Raw genomic sequence first — 22,901 nt, forward strand, 5'->3', positions numbered from 1 at the left:
AAATAAGGCGGTTTATGGTCAGGTGGGATTCCCACTGAATTTCCACTGTATGACTGCCTGAAATGACTACAGACTCTTCTGTCCTGCTTTATCAGATCTTCGAACACTGGGTACCTGTTTAAGAAATGCTGCACCACCAAATTGAGGACATGTGTCAGGCATGGCACATGTGTCAACTTTCTCTGTCTAAGGGCAGACAGGAGCTTAGTGCCATTATTGCACACCACCATTTCTGACTCCAGCTGCTGTTGCATGAACCACCTCTGGGCCTGCCCCTGCAGAACTAAAAGAAACTTTGCTCAGGTGTGGCTCCTGTCCCTGAGACAAACCAGCGGAAGCACTGCATGGCATCTTTTAGTCTGATTCATTGAATAGCTCCTTGAATGCTTAGGGGGTACTGGTGGTTCAGAGTTACCCAGTGTGCTATGAATGAAATATATCATCCCTGACCATGCTTGCTAGACCACGTGTCAGCAGGAAAATGGACATTGTGGCTGACTGCTTTGCCCAATGACGCCACAACATCGCCTTCCACGTGATGGTACAGAGTTGGAATGGCCTTATGTGAAAAGAAATAGTGACTGGGAACCTGCAATTGTAGTACAGCTCATTCTGCAAATTCATGGAAGGGGCAGAATCCACCAGACGGAAAAAACAGGAGTTGTAAAGCCAGCAGCTTTGACAAGCTTGAATTTAGACGCTGGGCATGTGGGTGGCAGTGACTCTATTTTTGTTTCACTGCAACAGCTGGGGCAGAGAAATTTACCTGCTATACTTTACATCTGGTGGGGTGCTGCTGGCAGACGTGCTACAAGGACCTGTTACACCCTTCACTATACCATCATCCCTGTCAGTTGAGGCTGCTAAGAGGTCATGAGATATAGCGGGGGTAGATCTGAAAGGTGAGGAGGAGGGAGGAGGAGCAGAATTGTGTTCCTTTTGCCAATAGGCTGAGTGGTGGGAGACTTAATGCCTTGTCAAGCATGTGGTACCAAAATGGCTGGTGTTTTTGTCAAGCTTGATCTGCTTGAGGCAAAGTTTTCAAATTGCAACAGTGCGATTGGCTGCACATGTACTGAAAAAAAGCCCAGACAGCTGAGCTAAGGGAAATGGGATGGGAGATAACAGCTCTACAATGTGATGGAATAGGGTGGCTGCTTTCTACTCTTCCATGATGGCTGCCTCGTTGGGGTTGTGCCTCACCCTCACTTTCCTCCTCTGCTCTATCTCGCACCCAAGCCGTGTCAGTGACCTCATCATCATCATCATCCCCTCCATCCTTATCACTGGTGCCAACTTGGCAATATGCTGCGGCCAGGGGGACATGACTGCCATTTTGTTGTTTACCAGTGTTCTCCCCTCTCTGTAGGCCCATGTTTCTACCTTCCTCAACTTCAGAGCCAGAACCAACATCAGAATCAAGTAATGGCTGTGCATCACCAAAGCGCAAGTGGCTAATTCTGTGTTAAAATAACTCAGCTTACGCCTCCATGCATGATGCTGGGGCTAGGGCAAGAGAAATGGGGACAAAGCGGCAAATTAAGCTGATCTGGCAGCTGTGGTGGACTGTGCACCAGTCTATGCTTGGGTGATAGAGGATGAGGAGGATGGGGATGGTTTAGTAAGCCAGGTCACCAACACCTCTGCATGCTGTGCCTGGATAGCAAGATAGCAAGATAGCAACATCACTACACAGAGGAAATGGTGCCCTGCCTGAGGATAGACCACATTTACCTTTTCCTGTGGACACAGATGCTGCTGGCCCCCTCACAGTGCCATGGGAACATCTGCCTCTCTTTGCTGTCCTCCCAGACATGAAGGGGGGACTTATTATGGAAATGTAATAGAGAAGGGGAAATGTGTACTTGGATGCACTTTAACTTGAGTACTCACTACACTCACACTCCACTGACACATTTCACTATACTGCCATAAAAGTGCACTAGCGCACTTCAATATACTGCCGTAAAAGTGCACTAGTGCAATTTAATATACTGCAGTACAAGTGCACTAACGCAATTCAAAATACTTCCGTAAAAGTGCACTAACGCACTTTAATATGCTGCAGTAAAAGTTCACTAATGCAATTTAATATACTGCAGTAAATGTGCACTAACGCAGTTAAATATACAGCAGTAAATGTGCACTAACGCACTTCAATATACAGCAGTAAATGTACACTAATTCACCTCAATACACTGAAGTAAACGTACACAAATGCAACTCAATATACTGCAGTAAATGTGCACTAACGCAGTTCAATATACTGCAGTAAACGGGACTAACATACTACAATATACTGCCGTAAAAGTACACTAAGGCACATCAATATACTGCAGTAAAAGGGTACTAACACAATTCTATATACTGCAGTAAAACTGCACTAGCGCACTTCAATATACTGTCATAAAAGTGCACGGATGCAATTCAGTATACTGCCGTAAAAGTGCACTAGCACACTTTAATATACTGCTGTAAAAGTGCACTAACACAATTCAGTTTACTGCAGTAAAACTGCACTAGCATACTTCAATATACAGTACTGACTTAAGTACTCACTACACAGACACACTCCGTTGATACAATACAATATACTGCAGTAAAACTGCACTGATGCACTTCAATATACTGCAGTACAAGTTCACTAATGCAATTAAATATGCTGTCATGAAAGTGTACTAGCACACTCTAATATGCTGCCGTAAAAATGCACTAACACAATTCAATTTACTGCAGTAAAACTGCACTAGCGTACTTCAATATACTGCAGTAAAACTGCACTGACGCACTTCAATATAATGCCATAAAAGTGCACTAACGCAATTCAATATACTTCAGTACAAGTGCACTAATGCAGCTCAATATTCTGCCGTAAAAGTGAACTAACGCACTTCAATATACAGTAGTAAAACTTCACTAGCACACTTTAATATACTGCCGTAAAAGTGCACTAAGGCTTTTTAATATACTGCAGTAAAAGTGCACTAATGCAATTCAATATACTGACTTGAGTACTCACTACACAAACACACTCCACTGGTCGACTTCAATATACTGCAGTAAAACTGCACTGACGCACTTCAATATACTGCTGTAAAAGGGCACTAACGCACTTCAATATACTGACTTGAGTACTCGCTACACAGACACACGCCACTGACACACTACGATATACTGCAATGATGCACTTCAATATACTGCCATAAATGTGCACTAATGTAATTCAATATACTGCAGGAAAAGTGCACTAACGCACTTAAATATATAGAAGTAAACGTGCACTAACGCACCTTAGTATACTGCAGTAAAACTTTACTAACACACTTTAATATACTGCCATAAAAGTGCACTAAGGCACTTCATAATACTGCAGTAAAAGTGCACTAAGGCTCTTCAATATTCTGCAGTAAAAGTGCAATAACGCAATTCAATATACTGGCTTGAGTACTCACTACACAAACATACTCCACCGACACACTACGATATACTGCTCTGATGCACTTCAATATACTGCCATAAATGTGCACTAACGTAATTCAATATACTGCAGGAAAAGTGCACTTCAATGTACAGCAGTAAAGGTGCCTTAATGCACCTCAATATACTGCAGTAAACATGCACTAATGCAATTTATTATACTGCAGTAAATGTACTCTAACTCAATTCAATATACTGCAGTGGACGTACACTAATGCACCTCAATATACTGCAATAAACGTGAACTAACACAGTTCAATATACTGCAGTAAACATGCACTATTGCTTGTCAATATACTGCAGTAAATGTGTTCTAACGCACCTTAATATACTGCAGTAAACCTGCCCTAAAATACTAAACTAACACTAAAGTAAAAATGAACAGTCGCACTACACTCACACTGTACTATTACTATATTCACAGTACTCTATACTCACAATAGAATAACAATCGCACACTATAGCACACTAACTTGCTAGTAGCAATGAACAAAGCCTGTTCTATGTATCTCCACTCCAAAATCACACTGCAAAAGGCTGCTCTAGGAAGGATCCTTTTATAGTGGAGGGTGGGTTTATGAGCAATGAGCCATGATTGGGCACAGTCATCATTGCTTTCTCCAATTATGGCTCTAACAGTTTGCTGTGCCCTAATTGGAGAAATCCTGCATCCCTTTAGCCAATCAGGGCTTCTAATGCACACTACATTGTGGGGTGCTCAGTGGGCCGTACAAACGGGTGAACGCCCCCACAATTCCAGTGTTTGCCAAACATTCATGTATTAGTAATCAGCTCAAATTCACACTATTCCCAAGGTAGCTGTAAAGTGCTAATGTGCAAATTAACCGCTTGCCGACTGCCCCGTGCAGAAATACTGTGGCAGAGCAGCTTGGCTGCGCAAAATCACGCAAATCTACGTGATTTTGTGCACAGGCGCGCCACCGGAGCTGAGGTGGGCCACGGAAGGAGCGGCGACGATTGCCCCCGGCCTCCAGCAATCATCAGGGAAACTAACAGAAGACCTGCTTGCTTATGTAAACAAAGCAGGTGAGTCTTCTGTCACACATGCAGGGAGAGATCAGGAATTAAGCTGAAACCCCGATCTCTCTATGACTGTCACAGAGCCATTCTACCACACAGTGAGTAAGCATTGTTAGGCATACATTAACCCCTTTGATCACCCCAAGTGTTAACCCCTTCCCTGCCGGTGTCATTTATACAGTAACAGTGCATATTATTTAGCACTGATTACTGTATTAGTGTCACTGGTCCCCAAAACGTGTCAAAAGTGTCAGTTAGGGGTCCAATCTGTCCGCCTCAATGTCACAGTCCTGCTAAAAATTGCTGATCACCGCCATTACTAATAAAAAAAAAATGTAATAAAAAGTCCAAAAAATCTATCCCGTAATTTGTAAATGCTATAACTTTTGTGCAAACCAATAAAAATACGCTTTTTGTGATTTTTTTTACCAAATATATGTAGCAGAATACAAATTGGCCTAAACTGATAAAAAAGATAGATTTAAAAAAAAAATATTGGGAATGTTTTATAGCAGAAAGTAAAAAATATTGGGTTTTTTTCAAAACTGTCGCTCTTTTTTGTTTATAGCGCAAAATCTAAAAACCGCAGAGGTGATCAAATACCACAAAAAGAAAGCTCTATTTGTGGGGAAAAAAAGGACATCAATTGTATTAGGATAGAGCGTTGCACGACCACGCACTTTTTTGTTAAATTAACGCAGTGCCAAAAAGCAAAAAATGGCCTGGTCATTAAGGCATTAGGGGGGAAAACCTTCCGGAGCTGAAGTGGCTAAATATAATGAATAAATAATTAATTCATATGTAAATCATGTATGAGATATATATATATATATATATATATATATATATATATATATATATATATATTCTATGGTGTGTGGATTGTAACAACATTAAAAGTGCACTAATGCCTCGAAAATGAGGAAATACTAAAATTGTAATAGGAGACTAATATCCAAAAAAGTGCAAGTGCAATACATCACTATATAAAATAAATAAATAAATTGTTACATCAAAACATATCCCAAAAAAGTGCATGTGCAAATCATGGATATTACTCCATGTAATCTCTGATTTTTAGAGGCTGAGGACAAGCTTTTGGATGCCTTCGTCTGGGCTGGAGACAGACTATGGGCCCTTGAGGAGATGACAATACTCTCATATGCCACCCGACTATCTTCTATTAGCCACCCCACCTAACAACTTTATTACTGCTGTTTATCAGTGTTGTGCCTCCCCCCTTTTGTGTCTGGGGGTCTGCAGGGTCATGTTGGACCCACCTATCTGAGTATACTGAGTATATCTGAGTATACCCACCCTGAAACAATTTATCCTGTTTCACTAGACTCATAACACCATATATCCTGGGGTAAGCTTAAGACATAATATACATGTCTCAGTCATATATCTTTTTGACGTCAAAAAGATTCTCTATTCTTATGAATTTCAAAAAAACTTGTTGTTTTTTTGTTTTTTGTTTTTTCCCATTATAGGCACATTCCAAATAATTTGGTATTCATTAATATTACCCTATTGCCAGCCATTGCGGCTGAGTCCTGGAAAGATCATATTCCTGTCCCAAATCCTGCACCGCAGGGAAGCTTGGGTAATTACAACTTTTTTGCAATTTAACTCAATTAGTGTACATATATTTACATAAAGAATACCCTATTTATTTAATTATATACTATATATTTTCAAATACAGGTTGCACTCTATGAGCTTACAATGCCTATCTAAGGTGTCTTACTTCTTACCTGTCCCCTGTGTCTGCCCAAAAGCCACTTTGTTGCCATACGCATATCGGAGGTTTGTTCACTTTACTGACACACATGCATATATATAGTAGATATTGAATCATTTGTGTTAGGATACCTTCTTGTATATTGGTCTAAACTTGATTGATAATTTTTGTTCTGATTAATATTGGTCCTGATGAAGGCCACCGCGAAACGTGTCAACCTCTAATCAGAATCACTCTTCAAGTCAAGTATAAATCTTTGACCTGAAACCAGATAAATTCTCCAATCTATATGAGTGTACATTTTTGTATTGATATGGCTTGTGGTCTTTTTCTATTTTATCATGTACTGAATTTAGTGTTGAGGTTTTCACCCCTTATTAATTTTAACATTGTGTTTAATAAAAATATTCTCTTTTAAGAATCCGAGTTGCATTTGTCTATCTTATGATGTGCCTTTGAAAGTCCAGTTTTTTTTGTTATGTCTAGTTGGTCCACCAACTGACATTTCCTTTTTTCATGTGCAAATCATATCTCAAAAAAGTACATGTGCAATAAGTCACTATATAAGAAATATTGAAATATTCCATCAAATTGATAAAAAAATTCCCAAGTGAAAGAAAGTGCAAAATTGTAATCTGATGAAATTCAGTCGATAAATAATCCTCAGTGATCACACGTGAAGAAATCACACCAAAGGTGTTTCCACCAAATATAACTCACCAGATAGGAAGCTTATCAAATTATAAACCAGCACTCACATTTCCCAGCATGATGGTTTGTATTTCAAACTTCAGCCATAAATCCTTATAGACATGTTAATCTCTAGTAGTAAAAACTAGTAGGGCAGGGCTAGGATGCCGAAAAACACTGCATGTATTCATACTCCACGCTCGCGGCTTGGAGACACAGCCGGAGTGTGCGAGTTGGAAGACAGAGATCCCAGTGTCAGGCAGACACTTGAATATGTGAGTGTAACATTGTTTCTTCTAATAAATTATTTAAATTTATATAGAGTTACACTATTCTGGTATTCTTTCTCCTCTCATCTCTTATCCCCATCTGGCAACATTGTGAGATTTAGCCCCCGTTCACACTGGTGCGACCTGTCAGGCGACCTGGTCGCCTGACAGGTCGCCGTAGGTCGCCTTCCATAGAGAAGCTGCGGACCCGTTCTAATAGGAGCGGCACAAGTCGCTCCGACTTAGAAAAAGGGTCCGGAGCTTCTTTGGGGCGACCCGGAGCGACCTGCATAGACTTCAATGTTATGAAGTCCTTGTCGGCCGCTCCGAGGTCGCAGTGCGAGCAGCGCGCCGCGACCTATGAGGTCGCCCGGCAAAGTAGCGTCGCCCCAGTGTGAACGGGGCCTTACATGTCTATTAAGATTTATGGCTGAAATTTCAAATACAAACCATCTTGCTGGGAAATTTTTATCAAGTGCGAGTGCTGGTTTGTAATTTGACCAGCTTCCCATCTGGTGAGTTATATTTGGTGGAAACGGTGGAGCACATTTGGTGTGATTTCTTCACATGTGATCACTGAGGATTATTTATCGATTGAATTTCATCAGATCACATTTTTGCATTTTCTTTCACTTGGGACTTTTTTGATGGACTATTTATTAATTTTACATTTTTTTATCTATGAATTCATTTATTTAAGGATTTTTTTTTTTATCAATTTGATGGAATATTTCAATATTTCTTATATAGTGACTTATTGCACATGCACTTTTTTGGGATATGATTTGATGTAAAAATGTATTTTTTTTTTATATAGTGATTTATTACAATTTTAGTAATTAATCATTTCCGAGGCATTAGAGCACTTTTGATCTTGTTACAATCCACACACCATACAATATATATATATCATACATTATTTACATATGAGTTAATTATTTATTCATTATATTTATTTTGCACATTAGCACTTTACAGCTACCTTGGGAATAGCACAAATTTGCGCTGATTACCTTTTATCTTTATTCACATGCAGGACACCTGTAGCAGATTAGCAGCATTTTTGTTTCCATTGGGTCAAAAAAAAACCTCTGATTACCTTGGCGCCTGATCTTTTTTTTTTTTTTGTTTATTCATGTATTAGTCACCAAACATGTATAAATATTCTGTTGTACATACAGTACAGCCAATATGAGCATGAAAGCCAGCTAAAGGTGGTTTGAATCTTACCCAGTTCAACAGAGACTGGCCGAGAGTCCCAAAGCATCTATGGGCAGGTTAATTGTACCCAAGTCAATCCATCGATCCACTTGGGTGCAACCAGCATGTCAGATTTGTACATGCTATAGCCACTAGCAATTATCACTGTGTTCTCCCAACAGGGACAACTCCCAACACCCCCTAAGCCCCCCCCCCCCCCACTCTAAGAGAGCACACAATAGCTCTGCAGGAGGGATTCCCCCATAAACCCAGTCAGTGGTTGCCCATGGTCAACCTGTGGTTGCAGGAAAGAAAATCACATCATCTATGACCCACCTAAGTTTTGCATAAATGCATATAAATAGGGTTTTGCCAATGGCTGGTAAAAAGGTCACACTGTGAAGTGGAATCTAAAGAGTAGCTGTTTCTTTCTAAAGAAATAAAGGTAGGGATGGGTTTGGCTGAAGGTAGCTGCTAATCTCTCCTTCTGCAAATTCTAATTGCCTGCCTATTATGCTAATTCAATGTTTTCAGTATTCAGTTCTTCAGTATTTTCTGAATCATTGACGTGGAGCAAGCATTCAGATCAAGGGACTCCATTCACTAAAGCAGATCACATACGGTATTTAGGTGATCGGACACATTGGCTTCAACTGCTGTCAATCACAGCCAGTGACGAGGGAGCAGGGGTGGGGCCAGGCCCCACTCTATTGGCTCCATTTACCAAAGTATATCACGTGTGGTATTTAGGTGATCGGACACATTTTTTCCAAATATTGTATGCAATGCTGAAAATGCCAATTCACTATCCCTTTATGCGGTATTTACCTCAAAAACCATAAACGCTTGGTAAATACCTCATAGAACTCAATTGAAGTCAATTCACTAAAGGAAATAAATAAATGCTTTAAATAAGTAGTGGTCCAGGTATGGGATATTTAGGTAATGTAAAAATAAAATAGCCAAGTTGGAGTAGTGTTTACCTTTTTGTAGACAGTCCCTGTCTATACATATCTCTGGGAACTACTTGGGTAAGATCATATGATACACTATATAGTTATTATACCCTATACTTGTTTACCAATCTACACCGTCTCATATAGATGTCCCTTGATGGATTTTCGGGACACCTCGTTGAGATACATTTTTGCTTACCACCTCTCATTCTTCTTGTTTGAACCCTCAGATACTAGTACCCATTAGCTGCAGTTTTGCCCTGGTGTTTTGGTCAGTCTCCCGTGTTCGCCCCGGGGGGGGGTCTTCCCTTACCTTGCGGTCCTGAATCCATGCTGCCGGGCGTTTGATCTGATGCCAGACAGGTGCGTTATTTGTGATTACTTTGTTGTCTCTGCTCAGTGAACTCATTTTCAATACTATGTTTGGATTGATTAGGAAGTGTTGTTTTGATACACTTACTATACTTATTGTTTTCTACTGACATATTTGAGTATATTTTGTTTACGGTTTATTTTTTGTCTCTCTACTCTAGCGTTTTCATTTGAAACATATAGTGTGAACCCCCAAACACCCCTGAGGAAGCGGCTACACGGCTGTGAAACATGTCGGGTTAAAATTTGTGGGCTACATCGTTTTCTGCACAGACATCATTTTTTTTTTTTTTTGGATGGTAAATGGGTATACAGTAATCATTACTTACCCCTGTGTAGGATCCGATATCTACCTATATCAATATATAATGAATATGGCTGTAAACTGCAATTGTTTTTAACATTCTGTCTTATTGATTGTTGTAACTGTATATTACAGTATACATTTTACCCTATTTTTCCCTGTTATTCCTCTAATAAAGTATCATATTTTTCTTTATGTTTATTTTTGCTTCTCTATCCTTTATATGTATTATACCTAGCACCCCAATTGAAAAGTCCCCCGCTATAGGCGCCCAATCCTTTCTCTTTTCAAATATTCATTTTGGGACGTGGTGCTCTCATTCTACAAATATTTTGATGAGCTGGTCTTTTTTCTTTTAACATACGGTATTTAGGTTATCGGACACATTGGCTTCAACTGCTGTCAATCACAGCCAGTGACGAGGGAGCAGGGGTGGGGCCAGGCCCCACTCTATTGGCTCCATTTACCAAAGTATATCGCGTGTGGTATTTAGGTGATCGGACACATTTTTTCGAAATATTGTATGCAATGCTGAAAATGCCAATTCACTATCCCTTTATGTGGTATTTACCTCAAAAACCAAAAACGCTTGGTAAATACCTCATAGGACTCAATTGAAGTCAATTCACTAAAGGAAATAAATAAATGCTTTAGATAAGTAGGGGTCCAGGTATGGGATATTTAGGTAATGTAAAAATAAAATAGCCAAGTTGGAGTAGTGTTTACCTTTTTGTATCAAAATTTTCACAGCAGTAATGCATAGAAACCAAACTTACTGTAAATATGGATAAAAACAGAGAATAGACAAATATCCTTACAAAGGTATGGAACTTGAACTGTTTGGAGATGGGTCTTATCAGTTTAAAGGTCTGGCAGATGAATCCCTGAGGGACACTTTCAAGAACATCAGAGAATAAAGACAAAACAGACCAGTCTAAAGATATAGCAATGACTTTGCCATCTGCTTCCCATTGGGGAGATTTCCCCACTATTTCCCCACTATTAGGCTAGGTTTACACTGATGCTGTGTGGGAAATGCAGTGATACCCTGTGCGGTTTCCGCACTGCATCAGAACTAAAGGCAGTTCGCAATGTGCCCTGCAAACCGCTGCGGGTGTCACTATAAAGTTAATGACACCCCAAATCGGTTTGCAGAACAAGTGTAAACTGTGAAATTGGAGTGTTTTGGGTTTGGTGCCTCAAACCAAGGTTGTTGGGACTTTAAGGGCAAGAGTAAACAAAGTAAAGTATCATAGAGCAGAAGACTGCTCTCAGGTTTGCTTTTCTGCCACAATTAGCAAGCTTTTCACCCTTGCTCAAAGATACAATACCCACCATGAAATTATGGTCTTAATTTCTACTTTATTCTTATTTTTAATTATTTTCTTTGTTCATCTCATCTTCTTTTTTTAATCATTCATATTTAAAATCCTTACATATTTTATAGCTACAAACTTTCTCATCTTGAGGAACTCCTTTTTTGGATTCTACCAGTACAGCTAATCTATATGATTTAGCCTGTAATTAAATATCATTTTTTATCTACAATTATTTCCTTTGCCTAAAAAATAGCATTTTTCAAGTAATTTACCTCAATTACACGTCATTTATAGAAGCAGCCTTAGTTCCTGATGCGACTTAGAAACCTGGGGAAAACCTTTCACACATGGACCAGACAAAAGAAAGATGTATGTAACATAAAGAACATTGCATAATTCTACTTTAAGTTCTGCATATGTGCAAAAAACTTACAATTCATTGTTGTTTCTAGACATGGTGACTTATCCTTGAAAAAGGCTAATACCTATACAGCCGAAACCCGTAGGATAATCTCCCGGACATTTTCCTCTGAACAAAGTTCCAAGCCTGAAATACACGCATGGAACAACAGAGACAAATGTTCCTCAAAAGTCACCATTTTTCACCTTGTCACCTACCTTTCTAACTTCTTCACTTCTCTCACTGATGGACCTTAAACCCATCCACGACCAACTTGTCTATTACCTTGTAAAACTTTTTTGAAAATAAACTGTTAAATTTTTATTCTATGATACTTTACTTTGTTTACTCTTGCCCTTAAAGTCCCAACGACCTTGGTTTTGAGGCACCAAACCCAAAACACAACAATTTCACAGGGACGGTGGCAAAACCTCACTATAGGGCATCCTAGAGATCAAAACCCCTTTTCCAACTGTGAAATTGGATGGAATTGGATCGCATGGGTCTGAACACCCATACAATCCGATTCCAGTACGGACAAAAAAGCAGGGTCCTGCACTGTTTTTGTGCGGATCTAGTGAAAATTGAGCCATACATAATGTATGGCTCAATTCGCACTGCACTGAATTTGCATGTCATTTGTACAGGAATCCGGTGCAAATCCAGCCTTAGTGTTCTGATGTCAAAATGTGGGAACTTCTTTTCCTTTCACTTTCAATGGTAAGGAGAAACAGTAAAAATAAAGAGAGTGAATCCCCCTAATGGGGCACAGACAGCAATAAAAACTGACAGGTGATCTCATACCTCTCCAAGTCGCATCCATGCCACTAGATATGACTTGTATGAGATAAAATACTGAGCGATTTCACAAGATAGATACATTGCTGAAATAACGCTTGCCTTCTTTTAGTAACTTTTTTTTAGTGAATGGAAAAAGAATATTTAATTACGCTAAGAGGTTTTTTACTGCGGATAATAAAGTGGTAGATACCACTTCAGTTGCTACATATTTGTTCCAGGTAATAGACTCAGAAAGTATTGAGGCCTGAGAAAGCTGTGAAACTAGCATTTATAGCATATGTTGCTGCTGAACCCCTTCTGAAAATGCTAGTTCCCTGGCTTTGTCTCACTTAAATAATTTCAATTCATAGACTGAGATCAAGCATTCAACAAATAAGTCTTAGAATGATTTATCTTTATACTTGTTCCTGGTCAGTGACTTAAAAAGGTTTAACAAAACTGCCAGAAAATGTACATTCTCAAAAGGAGTGTTATGCAATTGCAGCCTTAATTACTTTTTCATGAAATTGGCGACACTATATAAGATCGGACTGTGAAGATGACTTTAGAATGCAAAAATCTAATCTATAAAAGGTTGATCTAGGAATGAGAGAACATTTTATCTGAAGTAACCTTGTCTATGTGTATTTTTTTCTGCCTTTGCAGTTACTTTTAATAAAATGTAAGCTGGTTCCTGGACCAGGCTGTCACAGATTGTGAGCATGCATTTTTGTATGCACTTATCCCATGCATTAGGGGCCCTTTCAAATGAATGGGCAAACCCTATAACACATTCACAGTTTGTTCGAGCAAGACCTGCTGAAGCACAGTACAACATGCATTCACGCATATGATAATGCATGGACATCGTTGCAAACAGGGCCGGCCCTATCATTGGTCCCACTGCATCCATTGGACCCAGGCAGAACTTTGAGAGGGGCAGCAAACTGACGCCCAAGATTTTTTTTTTCAGCAGTTTTTTGTGTCATCAGTTTGCAGCGCCTTTACGGGTGGCATTTCACTAAATACTGTTGCCTGTAGTGCAAACTGATAAGTATGAGGAGGTGGCGTGTCTCCTCCTGGGAACGTCTCTCATGTAATCGTGGTGTGCGCAATGATAGACATCAGCATACTCCATCTCACACAGGGCAGGCTGGATCTGCTAGGGCGGTGGTCGTGGCAGACATAGTAGTGACAGGAGGACTTAGGACAGACAGTCGGTGTTTGGTGGACTGGTCTGGTCTGGTGGTGAGTTATGGAAGAAAATAACAGTATATATAATATTTTCGAAACTGTGGGGGCCTTTTGGTGGGCATGATTTTTTATTTTTTTTTGGGTAGGGGGGCAGCTTTTCATTTTTGGACCCAGGCAGCACAATGTCTTGGGACAACCCTGGGCCTTAACCACATTAGGACCGCTCACATTGCTGCTACTGCGGCAATGTGGCACGGTCCCGTCCAGCGACGTAGACCTACGTCGCCGGACTCCTCCCCCTGTAGGCGGTGCTCGCGCGCCGCCGGAGGCGCGCTCCCGCTGTTTTCAGTCACAGCGGGAGTCGGGCCAGGGGAGGAGCGGCGGCGATCGCCGCTGCTCTTCCCCAATCGTCGGGGAATCTAGTTTGGAGATCCGCCCGCCTGTGTAAACCGAGCGGGCGGATCTCCTCAGTGACAGGGAGTGACAGATCGCAGTGTTCAGCATAGCTGAACATCCGATCTGTCCCTGACTCACTCAGTCACCTCCACACACGTCAGTAAGCACTAGGCATACATTAACCCCTCCCTCTCCAATAAAATTAACCCCTTCCCTGCCAGTGTCATTTTTACAGTAACAGTGCATATATATAGCACTGATTACTGCAGTAATGTCACTGGTAACCCCAAAAGTGTAAAAAATGTCAGTCAGGGGTCCGATCTGTCCGCCGCAATGTCGCAGTCCCGCAAAAAAAATAAAAATAAATAAAATCGCAGATCACCGCCATTACTCGTTAAAAAAAAAAAACACCAAAAATGACAGAAATCTTTCCCTTAGTTAGTAAACGCAATAACTTTTGCGCAAACAAATCAAAATACGCTTATTGTGATTTTTTTTTACCAAACATATGTAGCAGAAAACAAATTGGCCAAAAATTTAAAAAAAATTAGATTTTTACATTTTTTTGGGGGGGGGGGGGGAATTTCATATAAAAAATGTTAAAAATGTTGTTTTTTCAAAATAAAGGCTCTTTTTTTGTTAATAGCACAAAAAGTAAAAATCGCACAGGTGATCAAATACCACCAAAAGAAATCTCTGTTTGTGGGAAAAAAAGGACGTAAATTTCATTTGGGTACGGCATTACATGACCGCGCAATTGTCAGTTAAAGTCACACAGTGCCGAATCGCAAAAAGTGGCCTGGACGTAAGACAGCAAAATCCTCCGGTGGTAAAGTGGTTAATTATAGCCTTACAGGTTAATAGGTTTCATAATAAACATACATGGCTATGTAAAGAAAAAATAGCTGTACAAGTCCTTTATACATCAAGGGAGTTTTTTTTTCTTTTCTCTTCCCTTGCAAGTGATAAATACAGCACTTGACGTAGCATGGTAGTAAAAGAATAAATACAATAAAATATAAAGAGAAGTATTTTGATTCCAAATGGAAAATAAAAATGATTTGTGTTAAAGGTTAAATTGTCCCTTAACTATAATGTAACAAAATGTAATAGGTTTATTGGAGAGCACTCTGCACATTTAAATCTAATGCACCATCAGTTCAGTGACAAACTGTATCGATGCTGCTCATTTTTTATTTCTCAGCAGCAATATTTAGACACCAATAACTTCTCCTGGGCAACTGGAGAGAAAATACATTTGTTTGTTAGAGGACCTAAAAATGTGTTTAAAGCCAGGAACTCATAAAGTGGATAAACATTATACCTGAGTATGCCGGAGCTACAATTAATCAGAGAAACATATTTCATAACAAATTCTGTTCTTTATTTTTATATTGCCATGATTTGCTATTCTGTAAAATGCATTCTGAAACAAAATGAAATCATTTTTGTAATGGTTGTCGGTTTCAATAAGACAAAGAAGAACATTTACAGACAGGATCCTACATGTGCTGTTTTGGTTTTAATGCTGTGTTCCTGGTACCAGGTAATTGTAGGCATTGGAAGTGAGAATAAAAGCTACCCTAAATCCCCACTCACCAGAACCCTAAAACCAATTATTAAACTAACACAGAAATTTAGCCCTCCCTGACACTAATCCCTCAAAGGGTTATTATACTTGATCCTAACTGATAACACCTGGTAGATCAGAAGGATAGGTTGTCCTGAAGTGTTTTCAAGAATATTTATTGCACAAATTTCACAGCCCCGCTTCACAGTGCCCCTTGCAGCCTGCCCCCCCCCCCGACTCTCTAATAACAGTGCCCCTTTTACACTCCCTGCCTCCCCTGCACAGTCCTACCTTCGGCATAAACAGATAGCGAATACTATTAGCAACGTGTTTAAATTTGAGTAAGTGATTGGAGACATGCTACAGGAGATGGTCAGAGGCTGCGGACATGATACAGGAGATAGTCAGAGACCACAGACATTAAACAGGAGATAGTCAGAGACTATAGACATGATACAGGAGGTGGTCAGAGACTGCAGGCATGATATAGGAGATGGTCAGAGTCTGCAGACGTGATACACGAGATGGTCAGAGACTGCGTACTGATACAAGAGATGGTCAGAGACTGCAGACACAATACAAGAGATGGCCAGAGACTGTGAACAAGATACAAGAGATAATCAGAGACTGCGGACATGATACAAGAGATGGTCAGAGACTGCGGACATGATACAGGAAATGGTTAGAGACAGCGGACATGATACAGGAGGTGGTCAAAGATCATAGACATGATACAGGAGGTGGTCAGAATGGTCAGAGACTGAACATGATACAAGAGATAATCAGAGACTGCGGACATGATACAAGAGATGGTCAGAGACTGCGGACATGATATAGGAGATGGTCAGAGACAGCAGACATGATACAGGAGATGGTCAGAGACAGCAGACATGATACAGGAGATGGTCAGAGACCGCAAACATGATACAGGAGAAGGTCAGAGATCGCAAGCATGATACAGGTCGTTATGTGGTTAATCACCACTGGGTTTTTTATTGTTTGCCTAACAAAATATAGAAAAATATTTTAAAAAACAAAAGTACCTTTTTCTTCATTAAAAAAGTTAGCAAATAAGTAATTTTTCTTCTTCACTGATGTGCGCTGATGGGGCTGCACTGCTGGGCATGGATAGGCTGCACTGATAGGCACTGATAAGGCTGCACTGATGGGCACTGATGAGGCTGTACTGATGGGCACTGATGAGACTGTACTGATGGACACTGATGAGGCTGCACTGATGGGCACTGAAGAAGCAGTACTGATGGGCACTGATGAGGAGGGACTGATGAGGCTGCACTGATAAGGTGGCATGGATAGGCACTGACATGCTGCACTTATGAACACTTATAAACTACACTGATAGGTACTGATTGACACTGACAGGGCTGCACTGATAATCAAGACACTAATGACCAGTGCCCTGATTATCAGTGTAAATGTGTACTGACAAAAATCGCGCTAAGTGAGATGGAACTAATTAAAGTCCAGTAAATATTCAATAATGTCCAATATTCCAAACTATGGATGTAGTGAAGTTGAAAAAAAAGTGTTGTCAATCCAAATTCCCTCTAGGTAATGCGCTTACTCGAACATGGAATCATTAAAGCCCAGAATCCAGACCGGCAAACTTGGTGACGTGGTAGATATCCTTAGATGAACCTCCGGATATTGGATATGTGAAATCCTGGATGGCTGGACCTCCAAATCCCCACAGGAACATATGAAGCAGATCAAACTCCAACTTGGTTAACACAGAGGGTAAGTGTTGAATCCCTTTAGAAGCTCAATGGTGGTTGGTCCCCAGTAAATGAAACATAAAAACCGCCATAGTGTAAAACCGCAATATGTTTAATGTAAAATAAAAGTAGTACATTCACATGCAGACAGATGAAAAATGCTCGTAATAGCCGCCGGCCGGACGGCTCCGCACATCCGCACTCGTCGGACGCTGTAGGAAGTGACGTCAGCACGCCGTGACCTAGGTGATTCATTAATACTAGCTTCATTTTTATTTGTGGGATTTTATGCTATGGCGTTTTTCTATTTTTTATGATTTCACATATCCAATATCCGGAGGTTCATCTTAGGATATCTACCACGTCACCAAGTTTGCCGGTCTGGATTCTGGGCTTTAATTATTCCATGTTCGGGTAAGCGCATTACCTAGAGGGAATTTGGATTGACAACACTTTTTTTCAACTTCAAAACATTCATAGTGTGGAATATTGGACATTATTGAATATTTTCTGGACTTTAATTAGTTCCATCTCACTTAGCGCGATTTTTGTTATAACTGAAATTTAAGGGTGTGGTCACACTTGAAGTCGCAGCTTTTTTCTTATTTAATTTACCTATAGCGCGGTTACTTCCTTTTTCCTTAAATGTGTACTGACACAGGGTTACCGGTTATCGGCTTTCCTATCCTTACACAATAACAGCGCTATGGAAAGAAAATATTGATTAGTTTACATTGGATCAGCTGTGATTGGACACAGCTAATAACATAGTAAAGGGCCACTGTGGTTGACCCCTTTCCCTAATCTGTGATGAAAAGAAAATATTGATTAGTTTACATTGGATCAGCTGTGATTGGACACAGCTAATAACATAGTAAAGGGCCACTGTGATTGACCCCTTTCCCTAATCTGTGATCATCTGTGTCCAATGGGCTTATCTATTCTATCTTGCATATGTTTATAAACCTTTACTCCCAGACACTGCTGTAAGCACTGAAATCAGGGCTTTGTCTTTCTATTTGTAAATAAATGCCTGGGGGTTCATGTCACCTATACCAATTCCTTATCCGGGCTGAGGGTCTGGTTTAGATTTTAGGCAAAAAAAATATATATACATACCAGAGCCTTATCCTTGATGATGTCACAGGGGAGCCTACACAAAAAAAAAAACAAAAATGAAAAAAAAACCCAAAAAAACAAAACAGCATGTATTCCACCAAAATTCATACCTGGTATAGAATTCATGGAGAAACTCCACACAAAAAGACTACAAAAAAAAAACTGTGGGTCCCCCTTAACCACTTTAAGATTGGAAGGATCTGCCCCCTTAATGTCCAGGCCATATTTTGCGATTCGGCACAGCGTTACTTTAACGGACAATTGCATGGTCATGCGACGTTGTACCCAAATAAAATTGACGTTCTTTTTTCCCACAAATAGAGCTTTCTTTTGGTGGTATTTGATCACCTGTGCGATTTTTTTTTTTTTTTTTTGCGCTATAAACAAAAAACAAAAAACAATAATTTTCACATTTTGCTATATGACATTCTCAAAAAGAAATGTAAAAATCAAAATTTTTTAACATTTTAGGCCAATTTGTTTTCTGCTACATACTTTTGGTAAAAAAAATCACAATAAGAATATTTTAAATGGTTTGCAAAAAAGTTATCACGTGTACTAACTACGGGAAAGATTTATGTCATTTTTATTGTTTTTTTTTTTACTAGTAATGGCGGCAGTCTGTGATTTTTTTGCAGGACTGCAACATTACGGCGGACATATTGGACCCCTAACTGATATTTTTGACACTTTTGGGGGGACCAGTGACATTACTACAGTAATCAGTGCTAAAAATATGCACTGTTACTGTAATAATGACATTGGCGGGGAAGGGGTTAGCATTATGGGTGATCAAGGGGTTAAATGTGAGCCTAGGGGAGTGATTCTAACTGTGGATGGGTTCTAAAAAATTTTGTTCATTTTTCACATTTTTAGTGGAGCAAATTGACTTACATTTTTGACTACATTGATGAGAAAATTTGAAGGAGGAGGATGGAGACAACTATGCATGTTGCTTTTGAGCATTTCTGTAGTGCATTTTGCTGTGCTTTCCACATTTTATAACTGCGTTTTGCTGTGATTTTGCTGTGATTTGCGTTTTGCGTTTTTTTTTTTGGGGGGGGGGGATTTGTTGCTGGGCAACATGCAAATTGCGGCAAAATTGCGGTAAAAACTTTGTACAAACGTGCTACGTGCTTTTCTACACCTTTTACGTTGAAGTCTATTGAACCAGTAAAGCAAAAAAAGCACTTTTCAAAAATGCAGAGACACAAAATTGCATTGTTAAAAAAAATGTCCTGCATTTCTGCAAAAAGTATAAAGCATGAAAAAATGTATCGGTGTGATTGGAGCCCATAGAAGGCGCTATACATTTAAACAAAACTAACAGCTCCCTTCTTGCCCTTCCCATACGTCAACTATACCTCCCTGTTCATACACTATATTACCAAAAGTATCGGGACACCTGCCTTTACAAGCACGTGAACTTTAATGGCATCCCAATCTTAGTCCGTAGGGCTCAATATTGAGTTGGCCCAGCCTTTGCAGCTATAACAGCTTCAACTCTTCTGGGAAGGCTGTCCACAAGGTTTAGGAGTGTGTTTATGGGAATGATTGACCACTTATCCAGAAGCACATGTGTTAGGTCATGCACAGATGTAAATGAGAATGCCTGGCCTGCAATCTGCAATCTCTTCTCTAATTTATCCCAAAGGTGTTTTTTGGGTTGAGGTCAGGACTCCGTGCAGGCCAGTCAGGTTCCTCCTACCCAAACTCACTCATCCATGTCTTTATAGACCTTGCTTTGTGCACTGGTCCAAATCATTTGGTGGAGGAGGGATTATGGTGTGGGGTTGTTTTTCAGGGGTTGGGCTTAGCCCGTTATTTCCAGTGAAGGGAACACTTAAGATGTAAGCATACCAAGAATTTTTGGAAAATGTTATGCTCCAACTTTGTGGGAACAGTTTGAGGATGAGCCCTTCTTGCTCCAACATGACTGCACACCAGTGCACACCAGTGCACATGACTGCACACCAGTGCACAAACAAGGTCCATAAAGTCATGGATGAGTGAGTTTGGGGTGGAGGGACTTGACTGCCTGCACATAGTCCTGACCTCAACCTGATACAAGATCTTTGGGATGAATTAGAGTGGAGACTGTGAGCCAGGCCTTCTAGTTTACATCAGTGCCTGACCTCACAAATGAGCTTCTGGAAGAATGGTCAAACATTCCCATAGACACACTCCTAAACCTTGTGAACAGCCTTCCTAGAAGAGTTGAAGATGTTATAGCTGCAAAAGGGTGGGCCAACTTAATATTAAACCCTATGGACTAAGACGCCATTAAAGTTCATGTGCATGTAAAGGCAGGCGTCCCAATACTTTTGGTAATATAGTGTACTTCTGGTTAGAGGATGGCAGTCCCAGAGTTTTAAACATGTGATTTACATACAAATGGAGGGAGACAACAGAAGGTGAGAGAAAATCTACCTTAGGCAGGGGCGGATCCGGGGGGGGGGTGACTCCCCCCAAGAAAATATTACTGACTCCGAGTCCGAGTATCCTGGCGCCACCTCTGCTTTGGGATGGCAGGTCGGTAAGCCCAGATTGCGGGTTCCCGACCCATCATCCCCAAGCATCACTGTAAATAATAGAGCCGGCACTAAAGGAAGCGGAGCCAATGCTTCCTGCTTAGCACTGGCTTCTGTCACAGGTAGAGTGATACCAAATGTAGGAGCCATACAGAAAGCATAGGCTCTGCTCTCTACTGCAATCACATGCTTCCTCAAGCGCAGCTCCAGTCACACTGAGGTTTAGGAATGGTGGGTCGGGAACACACCAACAGTATCCACCAGCAGTACCAGCCAGCCATACCTGCCAGCAGTACCCGCCAGCAGTTCCCACCAAAAGTAACCGCCAGCAGTACCCACCAGCAGTACCTGTCAGCAGTACCTGTCACTGTCAGCACCAGCCAACAGTACCCACCAGCAGTATCCATCAGCACCAGCCAGAAGTACCCACCAGCAGTACCAGCCAGCATAACCCACCAGCAGTACCAGCCTGAAGTACCCTTCAGCAGTACCCACTAGCAGATCCAGCCGGCAGTACCCACTAGCGGTACCCACCAGTACCAGCCAGAAGTACCCGCCAGCACCAGCCAGCAGTACCCACCAGCAGTACCTGCCAGCAGAACCCACCAGTAGTACCAGCCAGCAGTATCCACCAGCAGTACCCACCAGCAGTACCCGCTAGCAGTACCAGCCAGCAATACCCACCAGCAGTACCCGACAGCAGTACCCACCAGCACCAGCCAGCAGTACCCACCAGCAGTACCAGCCAGCAATACCCCACCAATAGTATCCGCTAGTAGTAACCACCAACAGTACCCACCAGCAGTACCATCCAGCAGTACTCACCAGCAGTAACTGCCAGCAGTACCCAACAGCACCAGCCAGCAGTACCTACCAGCACCAGTCAGCAGTACCAGCTAGCAGTACCAGCCAGCAGTACTCATCAGTAGTACCCACCATCAGTACCAGCCAGCAGTACCCACCAGCACCAGCCAGCAGTACCCACCAGCAGTACCAGCCAGCAGTACCCACCAGCAGTACCAGCCAGCAATATCCACCAGTACCAGCCAGAAGTAAATGAAAATGTGTGAAGGGTGTGCTGATAAATAAATGTGAGCTGCAACCAAAGATCCAAATGTTGGAAATAAGAATAGTGAAAAATAAAAGTCTGGTGCGCTAAATGATGAGATGTCACCCGCTAGCAGATCCAGCCAGCAGAACCCACCAGCAGTACCAGCCAGCAGTACCCCTATACAGAAGTTCAGATGTTATGCCTGCCTCCAAAGACGCCCGAAAAATGCCCAAAAAAATGCCTGCAACAAAAACGCCCAGGTGTGTTGTTGCAGGCGTTTTTTTGGGCATTTTTAGGCGTCTTTGGAGGCAGGCATAACATCTGAACTTCTGTATAGGGGTATATATACACACACACATATATGTATTTATATACATACACACATATAGGTGTGATAGGTGCGGAGCCCTATGCCTGCAAATAATTTCATTAGCGCAGGCATAGGGTTCTGCTACTTTCACACCTATATGTGTGTGTGTGTATATATACATATATGTGTGTGTGTATATATACCCCTATACAGAAGTTCAGATGTCATGCCTGCCTCCAAAGACGTCCACAAAAAAGCCCAATAAATGCCTGCAACAAAAACGGCCAGGTGTGAAAATAGCGGAGCCCTATGCCTGCTCTACTGCAATTCTAATACAAACAATCTTTTTTTTCTGGTTCTGGACATGCTATAGAGCTGAAACTTCACAGGTACACTTTTTAGACCCCCAGACACTAAATCCAAAGAAATCTCATTGTTTTTT

The sequence above is a fragment of the Pelophylax lessonae genome, assembly GCF_965119305.1.
Source record: "Pelophylax lessonae genome assembly, chromosome: 1".
Taxonomy (NCBI): domain Eukaryota; kingdom Metazoa; phylum Chordata; class Amphibia; order Anura; family Ranidae; genus Pelophylax; species Pelophylax lessonae.